The sequence below is a fragment of the Triticum dicoccoides genome, chromosome 4A (assembly GCF_002162155.2).
Source record: "Triticum dicoccoides isolate Atlit2015 ecotype Zavitan chromosome 4A, WEW_v2.0, whole genome shotgun sequence".
NCBI lineage: Eukaryota > Viridiplantae > Streptophyta > Magnoliopsida > Poales > Poaceae > Triticum > Triticum dicoccoides.
This window is the reverse complement of record NC_041386.1, coordinates 13,856,192-13,863,475: the sequence shown is the minus strand read 5'-3', so window position 1 is coordinate 13,863,475 and position 7,284 is coordinate 13,856,192.

Sequence of the window (7,284 nt, the reverse complement as noted above, 5' to 3'; positions counted from 1 at the left end):
GGGTGGATGAACAGTGAGCAGTGGCGTTGCCTCTGGATGAACAGGACCCCCGTGGTGTAGTGGAGGGCTGGATGAACAGTACATGATGGAGGGGTGCCCGTGGAGGGGTGGTTGAACAGGACCCCGTGGTGTAGTGGAGGGCTGGATGAACAGTACATGATGGAGGGGTGCCCGTGGAGGGGTGGTTGAACAGGACCCCGTGGTGTGGAGGGCTGGATGAACAGTAGACGGTGGAGGGGTGGTTGAACAGTAGCCGGTGGAGTAGCGCGCGGTGGAGGCTGGATGAACAGGAGCCTATGGAGGCTGGAGGAGGTCGACGGTAGCCCGTGGAGGCTGGAGGAGGTCGGCGGTGGAGATGAACAGTATCCCGTGGAGTCCCGTTTTGCGGGACGCCACACCCCTCCCAATGAACAGGACCCCCGTTTCGACCGTAGGAGGTCCGTTTCATCCGTTTTGCGGTACGCCACACCCCTCCCGATCAACAGGACCCCCGTTTCAAACGTAGGAGGTCCGTTTCCTCCGTTTTGCGATACGCCAGACCCCTCCCGATCAACAGGACCCCGTTCCGAACGTAGGAGGTCCGTTTCCTTCGTTGTGCGGTACGCCAGGCCTCGCTTCCATCGCTTGTTCCGTCCAAGCCCTCTCGATGAACACGACCATGCATTCTGTTCCGACCCAGCCGGTTGGCTCCCACGCATTCCGTTGCCTCTCGATGAACATGACACATTCCGTTGCCTCCCCATGAACACGACGCATTCTGTTGCCTCCCCATGAACACGATGACGATGCTGTTTCTCCGTTTCGACCCAGTCATGTACACGAGCCCTGGCCGTACGTATGCGCGAGTAGGCGTTCGAGACCCCGCCCGTATGTACACATACATGGCCGTATTTTCTCTCTTGCACGCTGGCCGTTGTACGTGCGTGTACATGCTATGTGCGCGCCTATACTATGACACGTACGCGCCTCTACTACGACACGTGTGCGCCTCTACATCCACCAGTATATATGTACGTACACGTTCGCTACCAGAATGACAACGCTACGTACGCTTCGACCAGGTGGGTCCCGACTGTCAGGCACTTCCTTGCCTGTGAAGATGTAGCTGGTGGGTCCCAGCAGTCAGGGGGCGAATCGTTTTTTTTACCCGGACGCACTTCCTTGCGTGCGAAGATGTAGCTGGTGGGTCCCAGTAGTCAGGGGGAAATGTTTTTTCACAAAATACAGTGGCTCGTCCGGTGGGTCCCAACTGTCAGGTGGAGGAATCATTATTTTCCGCGTAATAAGGAGGCACTTCCTTGCTGTGGCCGTGGACCCAGCTGTCAGCCTCTCCACGTACAGTCCACATCTGATGGAAGTCGTTCCTTGACCATGTTGACCACGCCACGCTGAGAGTAGCAGGGCGGTGGACGACGGCGAGGCCTAGGAAGGGGACGACAGGGAGCCAGGGAAGACGCGGCAGTGGAAGCCCGCGCAGAGAGGAGTACGAGGGTTCACTGGTTCGGCTGCGGTGTGAGGTTGCCATCGCCGCAGGGCCTGGCTAGCGGTGGGAATAGTAGGGGGCGGTGAGGCCTCCGAGGTAGCACAGCCGGCCACAGGAGGCAGGAGCATGCGGCACAACCGACGCTGCTTTGGGCAGCTGGAGCAAGAAGACCAGAGGTTGAAGAAGCACTACGGCCGTTGGATGGACATCGTACGGTCACTGGAGCTAGAATCGTTTATATTCACTAAGTTGACAAAGCCCTCCGTCCCCGCCAACTTAGTAGGCCCACAAGTCAGCCTCCCACCAAGGTGGGTCCCAGCTAGAAGGGGGGTATTCATTTTTTTGTGCATAATAAGGAGGCACTTCTGGTGGGTCTGAGCTGACAGCAGGGGGAACGTTTTTTTCGTGAAAAATGGTGGCCCTCGGGTGGGTCCCAGCAGTCAGGGGGAAATGTTTTTTTCATGAAATACTGGTGGGCGTCCGGTGGGTCCCTGCTGTCAGGTGGAGGAATAATTATTTTCCGCATAATAAGGAGGCACTTCCTTGCGGCTGCCATGGACCCAGCTTTCAACCTCTCCACCTACAGTATTCTTCCGATGGAATTCGGTCGTTGACCACATTGACCACACTGCGCCGAGAGCACCACGGCGGTGGACAACGGCGAGGCCTAGGAAGGGGACGACGCGGAGCCGGGGAAGACGCGGCAGTGGATGCCCATGCGGAGAGGAGTACGAGGGTTCACTGGTTCGGCTGCGCTGCCTTCGCCGCAGAATAACAGGGGGTGTGGGTGAGTGGAGTGGAGGGATGGCCTGGCCAACGGTGGGAGTAGTATGGGGGCGGTGAGGCCTCCGCGGCAGCACAGCCGGCCACGGGAGGCAGGAGCAGGCGGCACGACCAGCGCTGCTTTGGGCGGCTGGAGCAAGAAGACCAGAGGTTGAAGAAGCACTACGTCCATTGGATGGACATCCTACGGTCAGTCGAGCTAGAATCGTGCATATTCACTAAGTTGACAAAGCCCTTCGTCCCCATCAACTTAGTAGGCCCACAGCTCAGATTTGGCAGAGAACATATAGCCCATTTGCGATTTGTAAGAATGTACATCCCATTTTTTAATTCTAATGGAATTTACTACAGCCCATTTACAGTTTGTTAAAAGTACAACCCAACTTCTAGCTAGGACAACAATTAATAATTTCAAACAACCGCTCAAAACAGAATTCAAAAAAATTCCCACATTTTGATGGGATCCAAAATATTTTTATCTAAAATTTCTAGCCAGGTCAAATATAATTTCAAAATAAAGTTGTATTACGTGAAAATCCAACGAAATATTGCGCGCGCAACAAGTAATGAAATTAAAATTTTCAAATTCCAAAAATAATATATTTTTCAAACTAATTACGTGTTTGGTGCATAGTAACTGTCCAGTTATTATAATTACATCCCATTTATTATTTCTTAAAGTCCATTTTCTTGTTAAGCCTAATGCATACCTCCTAGGAAAGTTTGCAGCCCAGCGGGATGGAGAATAACAAGTTGACCCGGATATTGTGTACAACTGTCAGCCCAGTTGCATTGCTGATGTTGAAAAAAAGGCCTGTGTAGTACAGTACTCCCTCCGGTCCTTTTTACTCTGCATATTAGGTTTGTCCGAAGTCAATCTCATCCAACTTTGACCAAGTTTATATAAAAAATTATAGACATTCACATAACAACACCAATATCATTAGATTCATCTTTGAATATATTTTCATATTATATTTATTAGATATTATAGATGCTAATAATTTCTAATATAAATTTGGTCAAACTTAGCAAAGTTTGACTTTCGGCAAATCCAATGTGCAGAGTAAAAAGGACCGGAGGGAGTACAACATAACATGGTTACTTAGCCCTCATTCAGTGACGCCGGAAAGGCCCAAACAAGGCTTCTGTGCAATTTTTTGAAGTCACTGAGCTCAATTGATAACTTAAGAAAAAAGTTAGATTACAGTGGAACCTAATTAAAAGATGTCACAAGCAAATAAATAATTCAACGGGTCCCACTTGTGCGTCTGCGCGTGTGTGTGCGTGCGTGTGTGTGTGTGTGTGAGAGAGAGAGATAGAGAGAGAGACCCATCGGTCGATGCTCGTAAATACCTCTTTCAGCCATATGCATTGCTAATGCTCAGTAAAAACTTATATAGTTGACACAATCTTATAGAACATCATAGCACACTGAACTTGCATACAAAAATTTCACGCAGGTGGCACAATCAAGATGGAAGCAGTGGATCGCTACGGGAAGGGCTATGTTGAAACCAACGAAGTCGTACATAACGGTTCATCGTCTTTATCAATGACGGGGAAATATCTTGAATGTTGTGTAAAGAAAACAGACAGACAACACAATAAGTTCTGCTAGCACATTAAGTTGACGTACAACCCTTTCTAAAAAAAGTTCAGGTACAAAATTATAACAGGTCACAATCAAATGTACTGGCATATCAGTGCTTCACACCCATAGCTCGGATTTAACGAGTACTCCCTTCGTCCGGGAAAAGTTGTCCACAGGGCAGTGTATTTGTTTTTTGCAAAAAAACCCATATAGTTTTAAACACGTCACAAAGAAGTCCATCTCCTTCCTTCCTCCTCCCCCGTCGCCCGCGCCTTGCAGCCATCGCCGGCTACCCACCTGCGTCGCCGCCCGCCTGGATCTGCATCGCGACAAACACCAGAACCGTGGCCCAGCCCGCAACCAACAACAGCACCGCCGCCCGCTTGCACCTGTGCTGCGGCTTACCACCTGCACCGCCCGCCGTGAAGGCGACCTGAGCCGGCGCCCTCCTCGAGCTACGCCACTGGCCCCGTTGAAGGTCGCCGCCCACGTTCGCCCACCTTCGCTGCCCACTTGCGCCTCCGATTTTGTCCGCTTTGGCCGCCGGCGCCGTGAACAATTCCGACCACTCCCGCCTCTCATGTCTCATGCTGCTACTGGTGGACGACGCTGGTGCCGTGGACCTCTGATGCTGCTTTTGCCTTTTCCCCTGCCTCACCTCTGCTGCCACTCCCGCCTGTGCTGGTGAGTCTGCCCCGCCAGCCTCTGCTACTGCTGCTGTTCAATTTGTTGTTGTGAGTCTGAATTTGCTGTTCTCAGTGCAGGCGCAGAAAATTCAGTCAGGGGATACAAAGCTAGAGAAATAATCCAGGACAAAGGCTGTACACTGCTGCTAAGTGATGAACAGATTATAGTGAAATTTTAGTTTGATGCCATCAAATTCATTGAGTAATACTCTTGGCATTCTTGGAGATCTGCTAGTTTTTGGAAGTTTTTCTTACTACAGTTAACTGAAAATGTTCAGTGTTCCAATTCTGTAGAGAAACTACAGTGCCTGTAATTCAGTTATGACTCCTTTACTCAAACTGTAGTGTTTGCTAAAACTGAGATGTAAACTAAAGGAGTTTGTGATTTGCAGAAGCTGTAGCATACTCCAACAAGTGATAAATGCACTCAAAAGTTCACTGAGAAAATGCAGAGGTTGCTCACGTGTTACTGAAAGTTTTCTGGAGTGATAAATGCACGCAAAAGAAGTTCAGTTAACTGTTACTGTTGCTGTATGAATTCCAACCAGGTCAATTTGTTGTCAATTACTCTGTAATACTCAACCAGTTTTAAGCAAAATGAAGATCAACCATGTTTATTTGGATTTATTTGAATCATTTGAATTTATTTGCTTTATTTGGATTTATACACCATTTGTCCAATTGCAAACATACCTAAAGTTTCCAATTGTCCAATTTCAGTCATTCATTTTACAGAGAGCTAAGTATAGCCATGATTCTTCCCTAAATATTCCTGTAGAATCAATTCAAGCAGCACAAAACTGAAAACTGAAAACTGCCACAACCCCTTAACTAAGAGTTGATAAAAACATGTCCCTAAATTGGAATTATTTGAATTAGCTAGGTTTATTCTTCTTCATATACAGAAAAAGATGAATATTGTTCGTCTACTAGTTACTTCAAATTTAGAACTGAATAAACACTTGTCATCTTCAGTAAACACTTGTAAATCTAGAGTGGGTTTAAACTTAGAATGCACCAGGTACTAATATCCTTTGCCAGGCTACACACCATCTACTTGGAGTAGACAGCAAGATTCAGAGAGACATGCACGCTTCAATAGACTTGTGAATGCTAGCAAAGTGATAAGTAAAAACTTGGATGTTCTCAGAAATATAGCACCAGAGGACATTAAGTGAACTGGCCTATATGCTAAAGGCAAGGAAATGCCACCTTCTTTTCTTCTTCGAGCAGCTGATCAATTGGCATGTATGTTGCAGCTACACATAGGTTCTGTAGAAAATGCACCAAAAGAGTTACACACAGGTGAAGTAAGTGGAAAGCAACATTTAATCTCCACTTCTTTTCTTTTGGTAGTGAAATTCAATCTGAATTTTGTAAGCATAGAAAATGCACCAATACTGAACATTTATTCCCACCTCCACCACCATCTTGTCAGTTTTGACAGTGTGTGTATGGAGTAGTTTTGACGGCAATATAATTGTGCATCATGTAAACATTATGAGAATGATTAAGGGTTCAACAATCAGATTATAATTATGACAAGAACAGAGGAACAAATATCATGGTTAGTTTTATGTAAAAAAAATTAGAAATGGAGTTACTCACTTGAAGTTACTATAGTTACGCACTTGAACTTACTGTAGTAGTGGCCAAAATTCCGAAAAGTTACTAAACAGCAGAAGTAGTGGCCAAAATTCAAAGTACTAAAACGATTCTACACCAAATATACAGTGTTATCCATGTTCTGTATCCAGGACAGTTTTTTATCTGTTTGCATGCATAGGTCCCACCTATCAGGAAGGATGGGCACGTACACGAACAGGTACGACTCATCAGTCTACCCGCATAGCCTTTTCGTTTAGTCTACCCAGCCGTCTAATCAACTGCCTGCACGCCACTTCTCCCATTTACTTCTCCATCGGGAACCGATTCTCCTCGGCTTCTTCACCTTCCCTTCATCTTCATTTGCATCCAAACCCCACTACGTTCACATTGTTTTAACCTCTTTAAATAATCATCTACTACTTCAGTTAGACTAGCCATCTAATCCTAATTCTACAAACCATAGTCCTCCGTTCCAGCGGTTCCAAATGGCGGAAGAGATCGAGATGCAGGTTTTTAGCGTCCAACATGTCGTCGTCGAAGGCTCGATGCGCATAGTTGCCACCGTCACCATCCACCCAAGGGTTGTTCGGTAGTGGATCAACAATGTATCCAACTCCCTCGAAAAGGTAGAGACGAGGGTCATCGGTCTCGACGCAGAGTACACGGAGTGTGCCCCTGGGAAGATCCAGTGCGCCACCGTCCTTCAGCTGTGCCACGAAGATGATGTTTTGGTGTACCACATCATACACTCGCCCTCCATACCACGTGAGCTTCATGATTTCTTGTCTCGGGAGGACGTATACTTCTGTGGGGCAGCCATCGAAGGGGACAAACGGAAGCTGAAGTCATACAACCTTGATTTGAAAAGCATCGCTGACCTACAAACCAGAATCAAAATTCCTGTAGAAGTTTGTGATAAATAGACACCATCCCTATTCGACGTAGAAAATTTTGTGCTCGGTACAAATCTTCAGAAGGGTGACGAGACGGTGGCATTAAGGTCGTCTGGATGGGAGAATTATCCCTTGACGTACGAGCGGATAAAATATGCTGCCCTCGATGCCCGTGTGAGTTTCGAGATAGCTGCAAGGTCCAAAGAGCTTGTTGCGAAGCCGTCTCCCACAGAGAAT